Below are 14,412 nucleotides of genomic sequence, written 5' to 3'. Positions count from 1 at the left end.
GAGTCGTTCAACCTCACTGAAATAAATATATATTACAAAAACTAACTGCATGTAACTAGGAAAATATTTGGAGCTAAAATTTTCAAAGTTATCTAAAGAATTTGAAAGCTCATTTCCCATTGATTTTATTAGGTATCTACACCCAAATGCTTTAGGTGGCTTTGAAAAATCTCACCAGAGGTTCCTGTGGCATAATCCAAATTTACTAAAGTTACTGAAGAGGTTCACATTGATTTAAGGGGGTTTCACTCAGTCCTCTCATCTCCCCATAAAGCCTAAATGTGATTTCCCAGGGAGATAAGGGTTGCTTAAATGAAACTCAGTTTTAGATCACAATGTATAAACCAAAACAGACCTACCATCTTGGGTAAAATATATATACTGCATATAATAAATAGGATTCTGGTATTCCTGCTAGCTGATCTACTCACATTTTATTTTGATCAATGGGATCTTTGTCTGAGAGAAGTTCAGGGACAAGCCTAGCATGACAAAACTATGGGTGAGCTAAAATTAATTTCACCATTTCCATCTTGGATCATGATTACAGTCACTCACAATGGATTAGTTCTTCAGCATTTTGGGACCCGATTCAATCCTAAAAGCTCCCCCATGTGTTTGAAGAGCTAAAGTAGGGCTGGACCTCACTAATGAGGGGACAGAGGTCCAATACCACAGAGGTGGAATCCAAAATGTCTCCACAATATTCATTATGAAATCCCTAATTGTGGTTTCTTTCAATGCCAAGTTGCACACATAAATTAGGAAAAATAATTTTTCCAAGACAAAAAGAATCTGACAATTTATTTAACCACTCTTGTTATTACCGTAATAAAGAGGAATATAAAACTAACAAATGTCAGGGAGATTGTTGGGCTTTGCTCAGTTCAAGAAGAAATAGCTGCTGTTGGCTCATTTGCATACTTTGCAATTAACATTGGGAGAACAAAAAAACCCGCAAGTAAATTGCATCAGATAGTTGCTTTATATACCACAGGGGATAATTCTGATAGAGGCTCACACATTGTTAGAGGATGCATAAAGAAGGTACTTTAGAGTAGAATGAATGTTGGAGTATTTTTAGGTTTAAATCAAAATGGGGCCCAAACTGAAAGCCCAGCAGTAAGAATCCTGACTCATAAAGTCAATGACAAAATTCTGTTGATTACAGGGGGGTTTGGATTTCACCCTAGATTTGAACTCTCCTGAACAATAGAGAAGTTTGGATCTGGTTGCCAATTCATGACATAACTCTCCTTTCTCCCCCTCCCCATTCCAAACCACCTTACAGCTGGATCAAAACTTTACAGCTCCAGTCTACATCCTATTGTTAAAGAACACAGCCACAGAAGATGAAAAGTGCCCTCAACTCCCGCAGAAGTCAATAGTCCCCTCAGGACCCAGCCCTTGCTGAATAGCCTGTTTGTTTCCTTTGGCATCATTTTGCAGACAGAATTTATTCTCCATTCTGGCAAAATAACCTAAATAATCTTTTCTAAAGAATGATTTAATTTGTGCTAGAGAGTCTTCATTGTTGGGACCATATTCAAGCTGGAGGCTCTTTTGTACACAAAACTCCCGATGCAGGATTCCCCCCCCCACCTTACAAACAATTCTGTTCAACAATACAGATGATACAATACCACATTTTGCTAAAATGATAAAATAGCTACAGGTAATATTAAGCCAAACTAAAAAATATATTAGTTGTGCTTGAATAAAAAGCCAAATTTTGGATTAGGTCTCCCTTTATTGGCAATTCTGGGAAAAGGTTTCAGTATAATCCCCAGTTAATGAAACCTTTGCTAGTGAATTTCCTTTGTCAACACTGCATTTAATGTGAGAAGTACTTATACCTGCTAGATCATTAAAACCTACAAAACTAATAGACTCAACTGGGACGTAAAAAACAGGGAGAATTTTCATAAAACTTTAATAAAACATTTTGGCTTAGAGTGGTATACGGCAATTCCTTTAAAAACAACTCTGCAAATACTATTCTCTAGCTTCCAAATACTTTCTATGAAAAATGAAAGGCAGCTATGCTGAAAAAATATAAAGTATTTTTTGGAAATGTTGCAAAAATAAATTAGGGGGAAAAAAAAAAAAATCAGTTGCAAAATCCCTAGTAACACACCAAAGTCAGATCTCAATTTTTGATCCTTCTAGTCTTTTGCAACAATTCTAGAGCTCAGACACATGCCAAATACCAAAGAAACTGGTTAGAGAAAAAGGTAAACTTGGACTGCTGATAGCAATAAGAAAACTGAAGTTTGGCAGACACTTCTTTGCTCAAATGACAAATATCCCAGGTCCCCTGCCAATGCATATACATACAGTGACTGACAGGTCCATGACAGAAAAGAGGCCTAATCTGATCTAATTCCAGCAAATCCATTCGGTCTTGCCACAGAGCTAAGCACAGGTTCAGTTGGTGTCCAGCTAGGCATGGATATCTGCATCCAAGGTATTTTATCAAATCCACCTTTAATGAAGGAACCTGCAGGTTATGTTTTCCTGCACGTTTTTTTGTGAGACTTCTGTTCCAAAGGTAAAGCTCTTGATTCCATTCTTGGGTTAGCCATTGAGAAAAATATTAAATCAATATACAGCTGTTTGATGCCAGTATTGTCAATTACATTATTGAAAAAAGTGTTTCCTCTCCGATAATGTAAGAGTGATGTTGTTCCATGAAAGTTCAGAAATTATGGTAGAGGCAAAGATTTCTTAGGGATGTACATAGTTGGGATAGAGTTAGACAAGCAGACGAAAAATGTCTTGCATTCAAAAGTTTGTCTAACTCTATCCCAACCACATAGTTGGTCCAATAAAACATATCGCCCCATGAAATCCTTGATTCTTGTATTTCCTCTTTGGTGAACTCCAGGGAGAAAATACTTTTAATACAGCCATGTGTTTCTGTTTCCTACAGTTTTTGAAATAATTTAGTTTTATATCAGGGTTGGAGTGTCATGGTAGCTATGATAGACCAGGACATGTATGAGGCCCAATTAATTTTTTGTGATATCTGTTCTTGGACCAGCAACATCTTTCCCAACTACACAATTTGTCCAAAAAAAGATATCACAAAATGCCCCTTGCACCTTGTTTATTTTTGTGTCATTTAACAAATGACAAATCCTTTCTTGCTTACTACGTATATGGGGTATACTTTCTCCAGTGCAATATACCTCCCTCAGTATTATAAACACCCATTCCTAGATTGTTAAATTCAGTCTTGTAAAACAGTTGTCCAAAGGGCCTCAAGAACAGTCACTTTGGCCTCTCTTGCACACCGAATCCACAATGCAACCCATAGTACACTGAGGACTTTTCCTCCAAATTCCTAATCAAGATAACAGAAAATGAAAAAACATCTTCTCAGAAATTCCTTCTCAGGGCACCAAGCATATTCTAAGAAAGTCTCAGGATATTCAGTTAGTGCTTCTGTGAATACACATGAAGTGTGAGTGTGTTTGCAATTATGAACCTGACTATCAAATGTCAGCCATTTGATTCCAACTGGGTGAATACTTTAAAAATTGTAACAGTTCTTCGAAGTTTTAAACAACTTTGCTTTGACTCCATTGGTTTTAGGTTTATTATTGCCCACAGATACGTAACATATGTGAGTTGTTTACAGAAGTGCAAGTTTTAGAAAATGTTTGTGGAAAGCTGGCATTGATATCATGCACATGAATATTTACAACAGAAATGTTTGTCTGTTCATCCAATCAGGACACAGAAAACAGAACACATGGTATGTGTATCAAAAAAGTCAAAATTTTGACTTGTACACACTCAGGTTGGAACATTGATAGTCTAGCAAATATATGAGAAGTAAAAGTTATATTTTATTAGGCAGTGCTTTATGCACAAAAGCTGCTCTAATCTCTCCCCCAACTATACAGTAGATCTAAATAACGTCATTGTTAAAAAAAATTCTTGCCTCTTGTAACAAACTGCTCACAGATATAATTCTAAGTCTGCAGTTTAAAAATCATTTCGATTAGTGATTCAATTTGAAAAAAAGACATGGTGTAATCATGTTCAATTCAACTAAAAAGTGACAAATTTTTTTGAAAAATGCTTTAGTGAAAACTACATACCCAATTCTACCACTCAGTTACCTGGGCCATAGAACTTTGTTCTGCCAAATCCATCCCTAATGACTGGTAAAAATTATACTTTATTTTTCTTACCTCTTTTTGCTTCTTTTCTGGCTGAATGTCTCATGAAAGTGCTGACAGTGAAATGTATTAGATTGTGTAACAAAGTCCCTAAGGGAAGAAGTGGAAATACACTGAATTAAAAATATATGTTATAGATTATAATCCTATGCAGCAGGGGTGGCCAACCCATGGCATGTATGCCACAAAGGGGCCTGGGCAGCCTCTGTGTGTGGTATACAGAAGATCAGGGAGAGAAAAAAGCGGAGCAGTGGCAGATAGGGCAGGGAACAGAAAGAGCAGCAGATGGGGCAGGGAGCACAGAGCAGGAAACAGAAAATAGAGCAGCAGATCAGGCAGAAGGAAAGGATCAGAGCAGCATTTGGGGAAGGTGTGGGGCTAATTTGTGATATGTCTGCCAAAAGTGTTGGCCCCCACTGCTAAGAAGTGCTCAGCCCCCGACCCATGGGCCAAATCTAGTTCATGAAGCCATGGCACTTGGCCCATGGGGTTTTCCACAGGTCAAGACATTTGGTGGCAGGGGAGTGGTGGCAATTACAACTGCCACCCTTCTACTGCTGCCAAATTTAAGTCCCACACAGCTAGGATGGGCTTGGGTTGTTCGTGCATGGTCAGATTGAGCCTAAGCCAGGTTGCTGCCATGTGGCTGGATCAGGGTCAGGCTATTGCCACTTGGATAGATTGAGCATTGGCTGAGCCAGCTCCATGTGCCTGGAATCAGGCTGAGCTGTTGTCATGTGGCTACATCAAGCCCTCAATGCGTCTGCCTCAGCCACTGAATGGGGCCCACCAGCTGGATCTGGACCATGGATGGACCTGGCACTACCCACGCAGCCCATGTGGCAAAAGTTAGGCCCTGCTGCCCCATAGCATAAGGATCCATCGATCTAGGTATTTATGGAAGGCCCACCACACATGGACCTAAGGAAAGCACTAAAATACATGCCTGGTTAAGTCTACCTTTTTCAGAAAAGAGATATAAGCATGAACTTAAACATACATGTGTTTTGCAGGGGTTTTCTTTCCCAGAAAGATCAGATCAGATATGGGCCAACAGGGTAACAATACTGTATAAAACAGAAGGGCTTGACTCGATGCTTTTCAAGAGAAATAGCAGGCAGCAACAGATTTACACAATATACATAACAGTGCCACCTATACTTCATGGTCGTTTACCAAAGTAGCTAAGCCTTTTAAGAGGGTCAGGTAGCCTTAGTGCAGTAGCCCAGCTGTGGGGATATAGGTAATGAGAGTATCCCTCTAGGAGTTTAAAATCCCAGAGAAAAAGAGCAGGACGTAGCAAACTGGGAGAGGGGTTAACTTGCTGGCAGGAATCCAGATGCATTTGCTACCTGGAAAAGGCTATATTGCTGTCACGGGCTAGAGCCAAAGATTTTTTCATCACTAGCTGTTATCATATTAATGGGAAACAATGGATCATTACCACTACCATATTTCCCAAGAACTTGGGCCAAACTCTCCATCTTCCCAAGGACATGAATGAACCTCTAAACCAATTGAATTTGAAGATCCAGTTCTCTGGCCAATGCTGTACCATCCTCTGATTTCTTAACCAAAGGCCCAACACTCCAGCTCCTCTAATTAAATGTTACAGGACTCTTGTCTGGGAAAAGAAGCATTAGCTGCACCTATCCAACATCATTTATCTCCTTAAAACCACACAATGCTCAGCATTTTCCAAAAAAGTATTGAAGCATTTGATCTTCTAACAGATCTTGCCAGGGTGGACAGCTTTCCAGTCATTGAACAAGCCCTTGTTATGGACACTATTCTTGTGATTGAGCTTGTCTGCTGACAACCTGCATTAAGATGGCTATCAACAAAGGTTGGAGAGATGTGCCAAGTTCCTAGATTGGACTTTCAAGTATGAAACATTATGGTACATTGGTCACATCTGGAACACTTCCAAGTCGGTTTCCCCAATTTATGGACTTCTCATCTGGTGCTTGCAGAAGAATGCTTCCAAAAAAATCAGTCTCACATGTTTTCAATCTCCATAATACCTCTGCAACTCAGGAAAGATCTGATTCCCCTAACAAGCACTTCTTCACAATTCACATCCAATCCCTCTCAGAATTACTCTTAATAGGTCCCTGACTTATCAAAACCATCTCATAATTCATGAATATGGGTCTTGATTATGGCAAGCTTGTTTGATCTGTCTGGGGATCTAATATTCACACTCTTTGAGAATCTACCCTAACTCCCTGCTGATCAGTAACGAAATGCAGTGTTTGTGTCTCAATGAGCTCATGCCATGCTACATTTGATGACATATACAGGGTCTTCATAAAGTCCTTGTGCACTTTTAAAAGTTAATAACTTAGGTTGTAGATATGATAGAAACAATCTGTCAATGGCATTTAAAAGCAAATTTATTAAGGTTTTAGGATAACTAGAGTACACAATGCTAGACTTCAACATAACTACCATTAATCATGATACAGTGCTCAAATCGGATCTTCCAACTCCTTGAAAACATTTCCCAGTTGCTCTTGAGTTACTGCACTAATTACACTGGTGATCCTAACCCTAAGTTCCACCAAAGAACATGGTTTTGACAAGTAAACTACACTTTAGCACGTACCCATAAAAAGAAGTCCAGCAGCAACAGGTCTGGTGAACGAGGTGGCCAAGCAATTGGTCCGCCTCTGCCTATCCACTTCTCTGGGAAAACGTCATTAAGGAACTGTCGTACATTCAGAGCGTAGTGGCACAGAGCTCCATCTTATTTAAGAATAAATTCATTATTACTTATGAAGTCTAGCATTGTGTACTCCAGTTGTCCTAAAATTTTAATAAATTTGCTTTTAAATGCCATTTACAGATTGTTTCTATCATACCTATGACCTAAGTTATTCAAGTTTAAAAGAGCACAAGGACTTTACGAAGACCCTGTATATTGTAACAAGGATACTTTGGCGGATAACTTTACTCCAGCTGTGTAACAAGTGCTCATCCCAGAGGTGGTCGTGATGCCCCCTGGTGGCTGCACAGCTCTTGCTGCCCTGACTGCTGCTCACCTTCTCACCTGCCACGTCTTGATATTATTATCTTTTAGGAAAGGGAAGCTACCCTAGTGATCTCCTAAGCCTGATCGTGTTCTTATGACCCCAGGTGTTCCTGGTCATTGTCTTAAGGGCCAATTATGTGGGCTCCATGCTCCCCAGTAACCATGGCCATGCCTCACTGGTCTTAATCACCAGACCTTTTGGGCCGTGGCCTCAAGCCAATGACTAGGCCTCCTTGCCTGGCCACTTCACTTACCTCAGCTACTCCCCAATTTGTTTTCTAGACTTGTCTGCTTCTCCTGGCTGCTTTGCTTCTCAGAGCTACTCCTGGAAGCAGCCCAGTACTCTGCATCAGGCAAGCTGGTCCCAGGCACTGCATTTTGCCCTAGCAAGCTTCTGCTTCTGCCCCTCTCCGGGCTTCAGGTCCTCAGCCCCCCACTGGGCTGCTTTTCCTTAATCCCCAGGCTACTGTGTCCCAACCCCGGACTGCTGTATCCTGCCTCTGCCCCTCTCTGGGCTATAGGCCCCTGGCCCAAATCTCTAGACTGCTTTGCTCTGATCCCTGGGCTACTGCACCCTGCCCCTGCCACTCTCTGGGCTTTGGGCCCACCTACCCCCTTTCCCAGGCCTGCCCTGTTCCTAGGCTCTATCTTACTTACCCAGCTCAGTGGTTCTCTCAGGAGCCCTGGTGCCAGGAGCTCCTCTCCCAGTCGTACTCATGGCTCAACTCCCTGACCAGCTCATGCCCTGGTCTTACATGCCTTAAGCCCTGCTGCCTTCTGGACAGGTATCTCCTTATTGGCCCCTGCTACACCTGCAGGCTGATTTTCAGGCAGCCTGACTTGTTAAGGTGGCAAGCAGGCTAAGCATCCTGTCACAGGCTGCCAGTGCTGAGTAATAATGTTCTGCAGCACATTAGGATGCTTCAGTCATAAAGGAACCAAAAATGGAAAATGTACCTGACCTCCTGTAGCACTAGGATTTCTCTCACCAACTCATCTGAGTTCTAACACTTCTACTGATCATATTTGCTGTGCAAAGACTTTTTAAGTGGTATCTTTCTGAAAGAGAGATTGGGGTCTTGTCATCAGTAACAAACCACTTCCTTGTCAGAAATTCTAAGCATTTGACCAACAGGTTTCAATACACTGCATCATCTCTGAAACACCCTGAATTGCTAGGGTTGTAAGACAATCTATCCAGTGTAAACTCTGATCCATGTCATAGAAGACCATTCCCTAACCAGACTGGATCCTGTCAAGGAATTCTGTCACTAAGATTGCTAGGTCTCGACTTGGCCACATGTGTGTATGTTAATAGCAATACCATATAATTATTACGGTACTGTATTTTCATATATCTTATTTATTCCCATATCACTCTTCTTTTCCCAAAAATGAGCAATTGAAAATCAAGATGCACGTCTTAAATGAGGAAACTGACTCCAAATGGTTTGGTTAAGCGGAGAATTTTTTTTTCTTCATTCTGCCTTACCAAAACAAGGCACATACTTTATCTGAGGGCATGTGGTATGCAAATAAATGCAGTAGCTTTGGAAGCAACCATAGGGTGCCACCTATACATGTCCAGCTCAGTTAATGAAGTCTGCTGGAGCATGGTAATTATCACGCTCCAGCAGACTCCAGCGTCACTGAAAAATGGTGCCAGGGGGACTTTAACTAAAGTTCACCTAATGAGCTTTAGTCAAGGCACCCCCACTGCCATTTTTCAGCATGGGGACACTGATACATGTGATACTCCAGGATCTTTAATTAGAGCGGCTCTTAGAGCCACTCTAATTAAAGCGCCACTCCCAGAGTACATGGATAAATGCCCAGTCAGTATTCCAACACCAAATTCTGAAGGGGAAAAAATAAGGTTAGATTAACTTAAATACAGAAGTAAAAGGTAGCTTGCATGCAACTTCTGTCCTACGGGACTGCAGCACTGTACCTGAGATCTTTTCAGCCCTTATTAGTATCCAACCAAAGAATACAATGTAGTTAAAGGGCTGTTTTGTAAGTCATAAGCAAACCCCCATACACGCCCTCTGAAGCCAAGGGCCTGATCCAGTGTTTATGGAAGTCAGTTTGACATCAAAGTACATTGAAACAGGCACCAGATTTTCCTTCAGACTCCTAAGGCGCATTTTTTGGGTTGGTGGTCAGCGCAGGACAGATTGGTATTGTAACTGCCAGCAGCCAATGCAGTCCATGGAAGGTATGTTAAAGGAAAGATGATATCCATTTGGGTTTTTGCAGAATCCACAAAGTTTTCTAAAAGCAAAATATTTGCTTTTTTTATTTGAAAACAAGACTTTTTGTGGCAAAATAGCCACATTAAAGGGATTCTTCTTCTGATCTGAAAACAAGTGTTAATTTTAATGTTTTGGTTTTTGACAACTCAGCATTTTTATCATTCCAAAGAAAAGTTGTAGTAGGGTGAGGTCCACTCCACTTGCACAAACCAGGCCTGCCTGCAACTGGGTCTCTCTTGGTCAGCGCTGCAGAGTTGCTAATGTAAAGCTACTACCACAGCTTGTTTGGGGTTGCTATTCCAGCTGCAGTGTCTTCACAATGGACCCAGCAGATCTGATGGGAATCTTTACATTCATTGAGCTTTGGATCAGGCTCTAAATTTACAGGAAGTTAGGGTCACTGGATCCCAGTAACTGTGAAAGTGGTACTTCCTTCCTTTAGATCCATCTTCTGGGTTTACCCATTCCTTAAGTGCCTGTTTGTAATATAGGAAAGAAATACAGGGAAAGAAAAATTGTGTTGCTATCGGAGATTTCAGTCTGCACATGCAGTACTAAAGCAACGTGGGATCTTCTAAAAAATATAGATCTTTTTCCTAACATAAATGATATTAGACTACAATATTGTAATTCTCATTTGGACTTCATTATGATGAATAAAGAGGTGTTAAATCATGATACTTGAAGATGGCAGTAGACTAGGAGCAAGTGGGAGTAACCATATAGGCAGGGGACAGTTCCAATCAATAACAGGGTTAGACATGAACCAGTTTAAGTATCAGAAACTGGTTTAAACCTGTAACAGAACAGAAGTTTAGTGCACACAAACCAGTTTCAAAATTGCTGAAATTGATTTAAGATAAACCTGGCTGAATGTAGTATCAAACTTAACAGACTTGGGTCAAACCAGTTTATGAAACTTCTGCCACAGACCCCTTCCTGGTTCAAGTTAGTCACAGTCCCCCAACAACCCATGCTCTGCAGCCCTGGACTGGGCTGTGCTGTTCCAGCAGAGAAGGTTGGGGGGGAGGAGGAGGGAGAGCATGTAAGGCAGGGCTGGCCGCAGCTTGGGTCTGGGGCCAGTGAGGGGAGTTAAACTTACCTTCCCCTGAAAATAGAACTGCCCTGCCCTGCCTTGCTAAAAATTTACTGCTGACTGTGACTGTGGACTACAAATCCCAGATGCACCTGGAAGCAGGAAGAGGAAGTAATGAGCAACTCTACAGAGTTCTGCTGCTGTGCATCTTGATGGCAAATCCCAGAGACTTCAGGGATAACAGGAAGAGGAAGCAAACACACAGCCCATGCTGATTATGTGACAGAGAGCCAAGCTCTAGAGCCTCCCTGCTCCCTCCTGCCCCCCAACTTCTGGCCAGAGCCACTACAGGCGTGTGGCTGCATTTCCTGAATCAAAAGTGAATGTCTGTCCAGTTGTTTCCCCATTTAATCTCTGCAGGTTAATCTAACCTGCAAAGACTAAATAGATTGAGCCTTGGACTTTTTGACTATCTGTACTAAGCCCAGATGTTTCAGAATGGCTAACTTCCCAAATCTATGAAAAAATTTACACTGAAAAATGTAGCAGCAAGCCATAATTAAACAATGAAGGAAGAGAAAATGATGGCAACAAGTCAATACTGATTCAGTAGTATCAGGAAGATAACAGGGATAGGGGTGAGAGAAAAAGATAATGGCAATAAGCAGAATTTTATTAAAAACGTATTAGAAACAAATAGAACTGTTCTAATGTTATAGGCTGGAGAGGGTATTTTTTATAACTTTATTTATTAATGAATCCAATCCATGAAATAACAGATTTAACATTCAAAAACACATCTAATAACCCAAAATATACACAAAGACATATTAATTTTCTATCAACAGTGCTACCACAACCCAAATCAGTGTCCATGAAAGTTCTGTGCTCAGGGCTGGTCCAATCATTAGATGAATGAGGCAGTCACCTAGGGTGCCAAAATTATATGCAGATCAAAATAACAGAAACATCATTCTAAATAATAGCCCTGTCTGGCTACAGCTACCTTGGTTTAAGACCTTTGGCTCAGTAAGGGGGAGAAAGACCTTTGAAAAGATCTCAAAGAAAAGATCACTAGAATCACTACTCTTACCTTTTCAACTCTCAAGTGGACTTATGACAAGAGCATACCACTGGCAACTTCAACCTAAACGATGAACCCCTAACTCCTATATCATCTTACAGCTCATGACACTGATTTCTTACACCTTTCTTGTCCCTTCCAACCACCCTTTTTAAAATCTAAAGCACCCTAGATTTCATCAAGAGTAAGATGACCAAAATATACCGACTCCAGGTACAGATATGTATTGTGCCCATAATTCAGGAAACAAGCTTCAAGGTAGGAATTTCTTGGTTCAATTTTGTGGTAAAGCAATAAAGTAATTAGTGCATCATCACTTACTGAAAATGGTTCGAAGGACTGGAAAAACATATCTGCAATTCTCTCCTCTCATGATAAAAGTAGTGAACATTTGGAAAATTTCCAAAACTGGAAAGAATTTGGACTGTGATTGAAAAAACAGAAAACTATTGATGAAAAAATGTATGTGGGATCAAACAAGAAGAAAAACACTGGCAGCAAATATTGAAGCAACTGATTGCTTTAGTGAGAGTTTTCAGTGGGCAAAACTTGGCATTCCGTGGGACAAATGAAAAATTATACAGTGCTGGTAATGGAAACGTCTTAAAATTTATTGAATACCTGGCTTTGTTTGATTCCATTATGAAGGAGTATCTGCGTAAAATAACTGACCATGAAACACATGTTCGTTACCTTGGAAAAAGGCTGCAGTTAAGAATGAACTGATTCAACTCCTAGCAAATGCTGTTAAAGAGAAAATCGTAGAAGCTGTCCATCCTGCAAAATACTTTTCAATAATTCTGGACTGTACACAAGATGTGAGTCATGTTGAGCAGATGACAATGATCATTCACTTTGTAGATGTGGCAAAAGTTGTAGATCTGGATAATGCTGAAGTGATCATAAAGGGCCATTTTGGGGGGTTTGTACTGTTGAAGGAAATGACTGGTGCTTTTATGACTGAAAGCATTCTACCAGAGCTTGAAGGAATGTCATTATTTGTTCAGAACTTACGTGGCCAAGGCTATGATAATGAGAGTAATATGAAGGGTAAATAGTTTCATAGTTGGTAGGGTCAGAAGGGACCTGAGCAGATCAAGTCCGACCCCCTGCCATGGGCAGGAAAGAATCCTGGGGTCAAATGACCCTGACTAGGTGATTATCTAGCCCCCTTTTAAAGACCCCCAGGGTAGGAACCAGCACCACTTCCCTTGGAAGTTGGTTCCAGATCCTAGCCGCCCTGACCATGAAGTAGTGCCTCCTGATGTCTAGCCTGAACCTACTCTCAAACAACTTGTGGCCGTTATTCCTAGTTACTCCTGGTAGTACTCAGGGGAACAGCAGTGTACAAAGACAATGGTGTACAAAGGAGAATAATAGAAATTAATCCTTGGGCCATTTTTGTTCCTTGCAGGACGCATACTCTGAATTTAGTGGTCAATGATTCTGCCAGATGTTGTTTGGAGGCAAGTAGTTTCTTTGACCTAGTGCAATGCATTTATGCATTTTTCTCAGGTTCAACATACCATTGGGAAATTCTTAGTCGCCAGCCTTCTCTAACTGTGAAACCATTGAGTGAACAAGATGGGAGAGTCAGATTGATGCTTGAAGCCTCTTTGCTATGAGCTTGGCAATATCTGTAATGCATTAACTAGAATTTCTGATGATACTACCCTCAGGATCATCTGGCAATATGACGTGCTGATGCAGAAACTCTTGCAAATAGCCTTTCCAAGTTCAAATTTGTGGTTTCACACTTTTTGTGGTCTAACACCCTTCTTGAGATCAGTAAGCAACTTCAGGTAAAGGACTTTGACATACATTCTCCTATCCAAAAACTGAAAAGTTTCTGGAGGAATGCAGGAGTGATAAAGCATTTGAAAAGACACTGGTAGATGTTTGTGAGCTTGCTAAAGAGTTAAAGCTACCAGCAAACTTTGAACCAGAACCAGTAGGCATTCAGAAAAAGAAGCAGTAGTTCACATATGAAACAAAAGACGAGTCAGTTCAGGACCCAAAACAAAAATTCAAAATAAACTTCTATTTTGCAGGCCTTGATACTGCAATACAGTCAAAGAGCTATTTGAAAAGATACAGTGGCTTGATTCAGTCTTTGGTTTCCTCTACAATGTTCACAGTTTGCAAAATAAGACATCAAAACAGATGTCACTGCTTGAAGCTAGAGTCGGCATTACAGCATGGAAATTCTGAAGATACTGATGCTGCAGATTTGTGCAGTGAACCGCAGGCTATTTCACGATGACTTCCAAATGTCTTACACCTAGGGATGTACTGAGGTTTATTTCTGAACATAAACTGACAGAGTTTTCCCAACATCTTAATTGCTCTCTGCATTCTTTTGACTCTCCCAGTTTCTGTTGCTAGTAAGAAGCGTAGCTAAATTCAGAAGTAAAGCTAAAATTCTTCTATGCTGCAAGAGAGACTTCTTGGACTGGCCACCTTGTTGATAGAACATGAAATAGCCGGGAAATAGGGCTGTACAAAGCTTCGACTTAATATTCGATTCGACAAATATTCAACATATTCGACCTTGAAAAGTGAAAGTTGAGTCGAATAGCAGCTGGTCGAATAACTGTTGAATCGAATACCAGAAGTTGAATATTAACAGCGCGAGTCGAATATTAACAGCGCAGGTCGAATATTTGACTTGCCTATACTGGATTCCCTGTGAGGGGAGGAAAAAAAGAAAGTAAGGGGAGGGAGGGGGAGAGAGGGAAGGAGTGCTTTCATGACTGACATGTGTGGCTGGCCAGTGACCGGTCAGCATTCTCTGAGGTCCCTTCCAATCCCAG

This window comes from Crocodylus porosus, unplaced genomic scaffold (genome assembly GCF_001723895.1).
Source record: "Crocodylus porosus isolate Cpor-Errol unplaced genomic scaffold, CroPor_comp1, whole genome shotgun sequence".
NCBI classification, from domain to species: domain Eukaryota; kingdom Metazoa; phylum Chordata; order Crocodylia; family Crocodylidae; genus Crocodylus; species Crocodylus porosus.
This window is presented reverse-complemented; position numbering follows the sequence as displayed.